A 12273-nucleotide genomic window follows, 5' to 3' on the forward strand; every position below is an offset into this window, starting at 1 on the left:
GTTACTGCCATAGAGATCACTTGGAAATAATAGTGTGAAAGGTACTTATGCTTGTATTAGGGCTTATAGTTTCATATAGTTTTCATGCGTGCCCACTATTTGATGTACGAGAGGACAGGCATCAGCGTAAGAAGTGGCGCGCAATGCCCAACAAACCGTATGACATCTAAACGACGTTGATACTTTAAATTGATTTAATTATGCTAATTGGCCCTTTACTGTCTCTCTCGTTTACGATGATAATATCTGAAAAAAATAACTAGAGTTTCGTTAGAGGCATTTGTATGCAAGTTTTAGGATAATCATCGTAACTTACTTATCCTCATTGAATGATCATATTACTCTAAATCATATTCAAGTTCAACAATCTCGATTACCTATTCTATAGTATTGTCTTTTGTCATGACTCAGCCAATAGCGATAGCAATTCCTTCCCAATCAGTTTCTTTCCTCTTGCTTGTTTTAATTTCTCCAGGACGTGAACACACCGGCAATCATTTAAGCATTTGGTTTATCTTTTTCGTATGAATTTTTGCTCTCAGCCGTTGTCCCTAACTTTCTTGGTGTTGTATCACGCTTCGGTTTATTTCTGTGTTCGTCATCAGCATTTTCCTCGGCTCTGTCGTATACGTGTCTGCTACTCCGATGGTCGTTCAAGTCAAAAATGCACGTATTCGTGCTGTAGTAATCTAGCGCCCATAATTTTGGGTTCGATGTGTCATTTCCCTAATGGTAAATCGGTTTCAGATGCTAATGCAATAGCGCTCGCTTCGCCGTTACTTTCACGTTACTTGTTAGGACTCGCGATTGCCTGTATTTTCGTTTTTAAGAAGAAGAACAATACTGGTTGATTTCTTTTTCTTTTCCTGTTGTGTTTTCTTTTTTCTGCCCTTGCTTAACTGAGAATTATTGATATCGTTGCAAGCCCGTTGATTTTCCATTCGCAGAATGTGACATTTGAAGAAGCCGAAATTGCAAGTTGCCTGTCGACAGAAAAACTCCTGTGCTCTAAGGCGAATGTAACCTGCTTTTTACGTTTCATAATGGCTTAATAGTTAGAGAACAATGGATAATCTTAATGTTTGTAATAAGGTTTTTTGCATATTTTTTTTTGTTTTCATTTCAATTTTAATTAAAGCTTTACACAATTCTTGCATGTCGTGACTTACACACACGTTACTTACTTAAGTACAAATTTTATAACTGCAATTTTTTGCATTCTTTCTTACTCTCTATCCTTTTGTAAGATAAAAAAGTCAAATTTCAATGCCAGTCTCCTTTATTCCGTAGTCATAACGGCAAGAATTACATATAGTTGAAGTCGAATTTTGGATTACTCATCAACTTTATCTTATTACTTTTTGAAATTCGAATCAACTTTACTGTTATCGTTTTGGTTTTCAAAAAAGGAAAAGCCATTCTTTTCAGATACGCGTACATTTTTCTCAACTTTAACCTTAACCACACGTATGCTTAATAGAAGAGGAAATAACTATTCGTGCATACACTGTTCGTGGATAGTGAAAAGTTTTAGACCAAAGGCCATTATAGCCGTTATATTTAGCAACTCTGCCCTGCGTTCATTTCCCAACAATGATATACAAAATTTTGTTATAGTAAATAGCCCTTGAAGTGGGTTCAATTATTTTCAATATAGTTTTTCTTAGATATATCGTTTTCCCTCTCTCGCTCTCTCTCTCTTTCTTTCTTTCTCAACTTTTCAAACTTTGCATTTATTGCTATTACGACATTGATCCAATTCTGACTATTCTGACTCTGATTACAACAATTATTATCAAATTTTTCCATTCCTTATGGGGAATCATTTAGAAAACTAGCACACCGAACTTGTGGTAGATCTTCACAATGCCACGTTTGAAAAAAGAAATAAAATAGAAAAAAAAAGTAACGTTAACTACGTTTGGTATATACATATATGTATGCACGTGGTGAATGTATTTTCTTTCTTTTTTTGTTTCTCTAACGTGTTTTATTAAAACGTAGAAAAATATTTGACATATGAGTGCAATCACTGTCAATAGTATGGATTTTATTTAAAAAATGAATTGCTTTACAAATTACAGCAATAAAATTCCCGAATAAAGTGTTAAAGCAAATAGATGAAGTATTGCACCATCAGCCAAGGAAATGAAAAACGAGAAAGATGTTTTATTTGACTTGGATTGAATTTTGTTTGTTTATGTTGTCAGCACTATATAGACTTAACATACCGTAGCAGCGTAAATGTAACATAAGATTTAATCCAGTACCGTTTACAATCTTTTACATTACCATACATAAGTTATTCGTATGGCGTAGCAACCGTAAAAAATAACGTATACGTGTATTTAATATAAATAAGAAGAGATTAACGAAAAAATTCCGGGCATTTTTTCGTGAAACTAATAAAATAACTGTACGCCATTTTGATTGAAAAGTTTTTGTCATATTGTTTCTGAGTCAATCACTATGCCAACACCGTCGAATTTCGCAGTTTTTTGAGTAACAACCTGAAGCAAATGATTTTGATAGGCTTCTTTTAAAATCAGCTTTATACCACTATGAGCTTTATTCCACAGAGAACAAAACCAAGGTACCGGACTATAAGGTAGTCAATGCCTCAAAACATCCATCGTGAAGCCCTCCCAATTTTTTAGCGAATAATTAAAAATGCCTGCGGCCCGGAATTCTCGTCAAGGAGGACGACGCTTTTCCTATTGATAAGTTTCGAACGCTTTGCATCAATTTCGCGCTTAAATTCATTATTGACAGTAGAAAAGCAGAGTAACCATAACGTAGCTCCTGTCGCACAATTCAGTTGCAATCCCAACAAACACAAAGTATTAACTTACGTGACATCAATCCAGACTTAGCCGCCTCATTCCTTTTTAGACGAGAATGTTTTTCGCACTGCGTTCATTGTCTTATGTGTCCCATGTTTCGTACGTTCGTACGTTGTCAATCTCACTGAAACTGACACGTTTCAAAATTCAGTTTACACAATTTTTCTCGGTTTTTCCTATTCAGCCTTATGCAAGTGATGCAAAATTTTTCTCCAGCCAATGCCTAGGTACTACAGAATGTCATAAGATGAAACTTATCGTTTGTTGCGACATCAGCTTAAAAGCCAATAATAACGCTCGAAAACCTATTAACCATTCGTCGACAGAATACTAAAGATGAAAATGTTAAGGGAATGATGACAGTTGGGGGCTGGGTTCCACTATCTAAATTGAATTCACGAAAACACATCTTACTCTTTTACTGCTTACACAGATAACGGGCTTACAATAGCATACGAGACGTGTTCAAAAAAAAAAAAGAAGCGACTTTTTATTGTTCTCGAAAACTATTTATTTATTCTTCAATATCTATTTTGTCCGCTTCAAAGTCCGCTCGCCCTTTCAATGTAATACATTTGTGCGAGCCCTACTTCCAATCCTTGAAGCGCTTATGATATGTTCTTTTTGGTATGGTCTTAGGCTCTTGCAGCGATACGGTCTTTATCTCCTTAATCGTGCTAAACCTCCGTCGTTCCGTTTTGGGAACAGAAAAAATCGGAAGAGGCCCAGTCCGCTGAATACGGAGGCTGAGGCATGATTTCGGTGCTGGTTTTTGGCAAAAAAGTGACAGCGCTTTTGGTTTATTAAGAAATTTCGAAGCAAACTTCACTGCCACACGTTTCATACGCAAAACATCCGAAAAAATTGCATAGCATGTGCGAACGTATATGCCGACTTTCTCATCAGCTTCTCTAATACCGATTCGAAAATTCTCCATAACAATTTCTTTCACTGCTTCAATGTTTTCATTGGTTGTTGACTGGCGGATATCGTTATTACCATCTTGATGGGCTTCTATGATGAATTTGCACCACACATTAACATTACTTTTTGCTCGAAGTAGACTCGCTGAATGCCGTAGACAACATTTTAAGTGTTTTTCTACGGTAACATTTAATGCAGGTCCCTTGACCAAACAGTCGGTAAGCACACCAAAATAAACCTAGCCTTTATGTTTCCCAAAAAAAAAAAAAAAAACCACTTAAAAATGAAAAATAACTGATAATGTTAACATATGTTGCACGCATGTGTACCAATATAATAAAAAAAAAAAAAAAACCGACAATCGAAGATACATAGTTCACGAAATTTGAAAAGTCACCTTATTTTTGGACACACTTCGTACATAAAATGCTTATGCATAAAATAAAACAGTCAGGGTTGTATTTATCAATTTGCCAACAGTCATGGCTGTATTGTCAAACATATAATTTACAACAAGCGTTTCTCTGAATTTTTTTTTAAGAAATTGAAACAGAAATGAGAAATGAGTTATCATCTTGGCCGTACTAATATTATAAAATGTAGCCTTTTTCTTTAAATTTTAGCTAATCTTTAAAACATCGCAATTTTCGGCTAAATTAACTAATGTGTTATAAAGCACTCTTTTATATCCAACACTCAAGGATAGGGGTACGCTTTCCTAATCGATCTCAGTTTGTCTGGCCGTCTGTCCCTGCTTGGCTTGTTGTGTTGAATCCGCAGGTCGCAATTTTCGACACGTTATGATGGTAAATGGATGTGCTTTGACGCAAGGATTGAACACTGTCGAAAATAGCTCGAATCGGAACTCTATTTCGAAGAGTCGTCATTTTGATAACTGTTCGGGGGTACAGAGTATTTAATGATGGGCCGTGTCCCGCTATACTATTTTTATATATTTTTTAATTTTACTTATTAATTTAGAGTAAACTTAAAGAGAAAAAGTTTAAAATAAAAATACAACATGAAACAATCAAAAAATTTAAAGCCAAAGTTCAAAAGTGACTTAATGGCCACGCATGATATGATTAGGTATGATTAGGGTAAAACCAGCGGCAGTTAAAACAGCTAATAGAGTTGATGCTAAGGGAGTGTGGTTAACATAGCATTCCGTAAGAGTAACGCAAAAAACAAAGGCCGCGCATTGATAATAAAAATAGTTATAGAAACAACAGCAGCGAGTCTTTACAAGTTGTGGGCTAATTTAACCTAATTAGCCTAATTTTAGCTAATGGTTATCCTTTTTGAAAGCCTCTAATCGTGTTCTATGCTTATTTGTATGCATTCAGTAGTCTAATGCACCCTTCGTTATGGATTGTCCCGGATCAAGCTGAGATGGGCGTGGATGTTGTAGCGATTTAGGATAGGTTTTTAACGGTTATTTAGTTGCAGTTAAAGTGTTATGTAATTATGCTTTCAATTATCACTGGGATGTGATGGGTCCCTTCAATCAAAACCAAACCAAATATTTAGTAATGAACATGGTCAATTATTGTTCGCTTTTCAATTAAATACGCTTTTATAAATTTTCGTTAACCAAATCTTATTATCATATTAATATTCATAAAAGAGTCGTCCCGACAGAATTTGTGGCAAGGGTTTAACGTGGGTTCCTGCCTGAAAGGCTTAACCCCTCGGTGGCCCAAGCCACTTTTAAGCGTACTACGCCCCCTGGCGAGTTAGACAATCCCCACAGAGTAGGGGCCTAAACAGCACCAGAGTCCAGAACAGTTTATTGTGTATGGAACAATAAACCCCACTCTGGTGAATGGCGAGGCCTAGCTGCACTCAATTGTTCCATTTTAGCTAGGAACTCGCCAACCACAACCACCACGAGTACTTCCCGAAGGGCCGCACCCAAGCTGTCAGGACTCACAAATTGATCAACTAACTGCTTCCGCCATAAGGCTTCCACTGTGCTGTTGATCAATTACCACCATTACCCGCAGGCATTCGTGACATGTGTTCAAAAGTAAAAATAGGTAAAAGGGGAAAACTTATTCGTCATATCCCTTTTCCATTTTTGCATGTATTAATTAATTTACCAGACATTTTCTATCAATCGGCCAAAGGGAAGGCCGTCCGTCAATTCCTTTTTGCATTAATAGTATAATTAATTTATTTATTTATTACGACTTAAGGACAAAGTCCATCATATACCCGCAGGCATACGTGGCTTTGTGAGGCGAGCTTCCTGACCCCCGTGGCTCCCAGTTTGTTTTGCAAAGCCTTATGGCATACTTTGGGCGGTTGTTAAAAACAACCGTACTTGCTTCGGATTCTCCATACTTTCCTGGTTGCCAGCCCCAAGTGAACTACTTTTCTTCAAGATATATAGGTCTCGGGTATTGCACTGAACATGGTAGACTAATCTAATGCACTCTACCATGCACTCGCTAGATTACTACCTTCATTGTACTTAAATACCATTCAATATATTTCCTCGGTAGTAACTAGCTTATTGAGTAAGAGCTCTTCTTCCAGCCAACCCCTCCACCATCTCTCAGAAACTCGTCGCCGAGTTAGCAGCCCAAAACCTTAAACTCTTCTTAGCCGGCCGAAGCCGTTGCCCGGGGATCACCGCTGGGAGGTGAGAGTTTCGGCACATCTATGCTTCCCATCAAAGCATAGTTCATCACCCCAAGTCGTCCCGACTAAAAGGATTAAACAAAATTCCCCAGTGTATGCTTTTACTTGTCTATATATGCTTATGTTAGCTAACAAAATATGAAGAACATCAAGCCGGCCGGTTGATCGTAAAAGTGATTGCAAGTACATTTAGTGTTTAGCACTATATTTTCACAAAGTTACCGTAGTACGGAATTTGCAACTTTCTATGTTAAAAATATTTTCCGCAAAAATTCATTGCCAGAAGTGTTATGTAAATTTTCTCTGATAAGTTCGAAGTTATGTACTTTCGTATGCACTTTTCTCTAACAAAATTTCAACTTTTATTAACAGAATAACGTAAGGTTGTTTCCTAGAAAAATATGTACTGAAAAATACTTTGCGTGGCTTGTAATGACTAGAAGAAGAAGGAAAAATACTCATTTGCATTGCTTGTAATGACCAGAGATTTTTTTCTTTTAAATTTGCCAGTAACACTGTTACTAGAGGTTCACATATATGGCAATTTAATATAAACATTGATATAAAAGAACTTCATGTGTACGTGAGATAGTTTTTAAGTGATAATATCATTTATTTGGCGTCGAACATCTAAACAGTCAGCTTGTCAGTTAGTTGACTTGTCTGATATCATAATAGCATAACTAATAATAATAACAAATGCTACAGTTGAAGGTTGAAGGTTCTGAGCCCTAAAAACTCGGATATTCATAGTGTCCTTATTTAAGGACATCAACTTTATGTAGCACTCATACCCAATCAAGATATTCCAGCAATACTAGCAAGAATAAGTGATCTATTTGAGTTATTTCATTGAAGGCAGAACGTTCGCAATGCCCTGGAATGCTTATGAATGAACTAACTATCACCTTTAAATGCAAAAACGCTCAGCCATAGTTTGCAATTCCCTCTACGGCACGTTCGAATTGTTGTGAAAAGTGCGCTGTAAAAATTTTTAAAATAACTTTTTTGGCAAATTGATTTATTTTCCATCGGAGTAATGAAATTACTATTATATATCCCTCCGATAGCTGATTAGCCCTTTTTAGTGAACTTTAAGTTCATTTGCGCTATTATATTGCATTGCACATATTTCCGTTCATTCTTTTGAAGCTTATCACGTACGTATTATTTTGAATAAACATTTATCGACATTGCGTTGATTTTTATATTAAAAATGAATTTAGGGGGAAAAAAAAATGTATTTTTAACTAATAACAATTATGTTGTTTTTATTCTAATTTACATATTTACTGAATTTTCTCTCAGGCGAAAAGTTTTAAAATTCGACAGCGACAACATCAATGTGTTATTTGGCGCCAGGAATATTGGCTGCAGGCAGACAAACGTAAATTAGAGACAGAGAAGAGCAATTTGGCATAATGAAGCAGACGTCTGCGTTTATGCACATTTCTATCATATGAAAACATTATACATTTATTGAACGGGAAGTGGAAAGGTTTTTTTTATTCTCTTTTTAATTTAATCCGCACATTGTCTTCGCTACGGATTAGTACAATAACTAAAATTTAATTATGCATATTTGTTCACCTTACGTTCTATTCCTTTGACAGTTAGCGAATTAAACGCCATATGGCGTGCATATATATTATATAGTTCGCGTGTATGCTTATTATCACTTTGTTCGCATCAGAAATTTTGTAAGGTGTGTGTATACCTTTTACACTTGATCCATCTTGATGCACTTGATTTTTTCATACTTCTATCTTTTGCTTTCTCACTCCTTGAAAGTTACGAAAATGACGATATCTACTCGGAATGATAAAGATGCAGCAAAACCATGAAAATTTGCATAATTTATCCGCAAACGTATTTAAGAGCTAAAAAACTGGGAACCATAAACAGTTAGAGAATAAGAAATTTGTATATATGTGATATAAATGAATCTTATCTTATCTCACACTTAGAATAACCCCGAAAGGAATGTAATCACGCTATCAATGTCTACTGGCAAATAAATATAGTAAAGGGAGTAAATTCAAGTTTATTCCTTATTTTATTGTATTATTATTGTCCATCGTTATCAAGGACATTTTGATAACTTTCCTAAAAACTTTCAATTCCACATAGGAATAGGGAGTTTGTGACACAAAATGTAACTGAAGGCGTCTTCTTGATAAGCTAGGAGCAGAGTTTCTAGATATATTACGGTTTCATTTCCACGATATCGCCGTTTCGAACGCCTTTCATTATCGTCAAGTATTCATTTTCATATTCGGTAACGATTCCGCTCCGAAATCTGGACAGCAATGAAATGGAAAATGATCGACGAATATTTTTGTCCTTGTCCGAAATAATAGATGCGGTACCCATACATCTTTCCAATTCCGTGTAGGTGTCTTTGTATAGTTAATCATTTAGACCCAGCTTGTATGCTTAATTTTCGATTAGCTTCCATTAGACAATTTAAGGTGTCATTGTCAAATTCAACTGGTCGTCCACTTCGAGAGATCCACAGCCAAAGAGATCGTAATCATCAGCATGACACTTATTGGCTTTTAATACATTTCCTTAGATATTGTAAATTTCTTGTCCCTCATGAAAATGACAAGGTATGAATATGACCCTCGGCATGTTTGAACGCATTCGTTTTATTAGAGTGTTGTAAAAAAATAAATTGCACTTTTTAGAGTTTTTTTCTGCACAGGTTGCTTTAGCGAAAACTGCGAGAGAATACGTATTTACTCATCAACGATCGGTAGAAAAGAGCAACGCAAATTATTTGCAAATTATCGCTTACTTGTGGCTCTCCTAACGATACTCATTACGTAGTGACGTGTTTAGCAGCAGATTATAAGATTAAGAAATTCCGTGCTGATCGTCATTAAGTTGATTCGTTCATTCCCTATGCTAGTTTACTTGTTAGAAATTACTACAAGAGGAAAGAAGTAAGAAAATTATATTCGGTCTTTTATAACCTCCACATCACCATTATCCTAAAAACGAGAAAAGAAGTAAAAGAACTAAATTTTCACGCTCTGTAATAAGAAGTAGGCGGAGTTGATTTTTTCTATTTGCCAAATAAAAGTTTTTGTCGCACAGCCGTCTGGACATTGTGTAGACGTGGCCTCTGGAAAATTAAGGGCACTTCAAAACTCTTCTTCACAAATACTGCACAGTTGCGAAGGCAGACAGAGATGGACAGACGACCTGACGGACATGTTTAGTTACATTCCAAATTTCAAACTGACCGACAATTTATATACTTTACGTGTTTTTGAAGCAGGTATCTGCGCCATATTATTAAACAAAATGAAAACAAAAATTAAATTGTGATACCTTATAATGTCGAATAGGCGTGGTCACTTCGTTCCATTTTCGTACAAGTACTGCAGCACAGGCCATAGAATATGCGTTCAAATTTTTCGATATTTGTCTGCCATAGTTTATGAGCAAAACGTGAAACTCCAATATTTTATTCCTGTTGAAAAACATAGGTGTTCTCAGTTTACGTGATGCTGTGGGCGTGTCCTTACATCGATTTGGCGCATTTGCAAAAGCCAACCTGCGTGCAAGAACTTCCAATGTTTCTGCAACATTTGAAGTCGAAAGCTTCATATTTCCGGCCAGGAGACAGACATTTCATAGACGGACAACCGAACAGACGGATATGCGTAACTTAGTTTGAAATTTGATGCTGATCGAGAATGCATACATTTTGTGAGGTCTCTGATACTTCCTCCGTCGTCGTTGCAAACCTTTTCGCAAAATGAATGTGTTTCTCATCCTTCGGTGGTAGGTGTAGAGAGAGGTTAGGCTTAAAAGTAAGCAAGGTCCGTACGGTACCTTGGAATGGAAATATCTGAAATTTTCTAAAAATCTCAAAAATATGTCACCAATTTCATTAAATATCATTAAATATCCTACACCACATTGTCTAACACAATTCGTTTTTTTTTATTATAGAACACAAAAGTTGTATCTTCTTTCTATATAAGGGCATATTCTTCAGGTGCGCATTTACGGGGAAGCAGGCCCAAAACGCAATCTAATGTAGTACAAGTTTAATCCTTACCTAGGGCAGCATTTAAAGATAGGCGTAGATGGATCAAATTTTGAGCAATTCTTTTTTGTATGCAATTACTATAATATTATGGATCAATTTCCATTATCACATATTTCGATTTTTTTATTTTACAAAGGATCAATTTTCGTGAACTCCTTATTAGGGTCCTGCCCTCGGATTCAAAAAATAGACTGAGGATGTTCCTATTTGGCTTAGGTCTTTATGTTAAATCACTATTACGATATAATTTTCATCATGAAGGATTGAAAGTTATAACTTTTTGTGGCATGAACTTCAGTTTTCAATATATGGGAGGAGGGTCAAAAATTGCCCCAGCCGGTCCAAAGGTTTCACACCAAGTTCGAATGCCGAAATACTATTACTTAAGTACTTTTGTCAAGAAAATTTGGAAATTACAATTTTTTGTGAAATGGTCGAAAAAGCGGACCGAACCATTTTCAATGACGTTCGTCCATGGGTCAAAATCCGTCGCTGTGCCAAATGTCATCAAAATATCTGAAGAATTGCGACCTGCAGTTTGAACACAAATTTAATGGACAATCATCAGACGGACAGATAACAGAGAGACAGGCGGACAGAGGGTACCACACTAACTTATGTATGTAATATATGTATGTAAATTCGTGGACATAAAGTATATCTCATATCCGATTTGTATTTTGGTGAACGTCAGATTTTGAATCTTGAGTACCGTCACAAAAGTATAAGTATAAAAAATCCGAAGGAACAAAAATAAAGAAACACGGATTGTATGAGCACCATAAGCAATAATAAGAACTAAGAGTAAGCTTAAAAATATTATATTAAAAAAAAAAAAAAAAAAAAAATCAAAAAGAATTTATACAATTTTATTAATCTTTGCTGGTGGTATGGTCAATGTTGTCATCGTTAGGAAGAAGCCATAAAGCGTTCTCATTTTACAAAACACAATCAGTTAGTTAGCCAGCTACTCAGTCTGCAGTATTGTGTTTACGGTAATCGTGCATACGCTAAACTAGACATATTTAAATATGACATAAATTATGCTCAACTGTGTTCATGTTTAGCAATACATATATCTATATGCATATATGCGTATGCAAAAAAGGCGAATATGTCATTTAAACCGCTACAGATGCTTTCTGATAATATAATAATTTCATAATTTATTTTGAGCTTTAACGATAAATAACAACTAAACACCAAAAACAACAAAACCAATAATAAAACAATAAAAAAGTATTGAGGAGGAAATATGCGGCTTAGATTAAATTAAATTTGCTTATCTGCCATCGATCGTCAGTTAGTTAGTGGGATCTGTGTTAAGCGTATTAAGGGCTTTTTTATTTCGAATTTATTCAAAATTCTGTCTGCGATAAATTAATTATAATTAAATATAATCGCCTAAGAAGCACTGCTACTAAAAGTAGGCATCGTGTTGATTAAGCTCGAGACGCGCCGGTCTCTACCAATACAGATTTAAGCACAATGTAATATTTAATACAATTACTTTAACGCTTAATAATTATACCGCACATCACTGTAAATTATATTAAGCTTGTGTGGATGTATGCAACATCCAGAAGGGTTTAAGATAGGTCCACCTTTTATTGTTTCATGATGGATTCAGAGTCACTTTCTAAATGACTGCGTGAATCAGTTTAGGCTTGGCTGTCCTTCGGTCCGTCTTGTTTTTTGTGTTCAATCGACAAACTACTTTTCGGTCATTTCGCCATATAATACTTTATTTCGAGAAGTAGTTTTATGCCTAAATGTAGGATGATGTAAGGTATT

The 12273-nt window shown here is 35.6% G+C and overlaps 1 protein-coding gene across 1 annotated transcript in view; it reads left to right on the forward strand.

The window, feature by feature from the left end:
- LOC119637433 (neurobeachin) overlaps positions 1-12273 on the forward strand; it is a 166297-nt gene that overhangs the window by 29435 nt on the left and 124589 nt on the right. The gene's annotated exons all lie outside the window — the stretch shown is intronic.

This window comes from Glossina fuscipes, unplaced genomic scaffold (assembly GCF_014805625.2).
Source record: "Glossina fuscipes isolate IAEA_lab_2018 unplaced genomic scaffold, Yale_Gfus_2 59, whole genome shotgun sequence".
Classification (NCBI taxonomy): domain Eukaryota; kingdom Metazoa; phylum Arthropoda; class Insecta; order Diptera; family Glossinidae; genus Glossina; species Glossina fuscipes.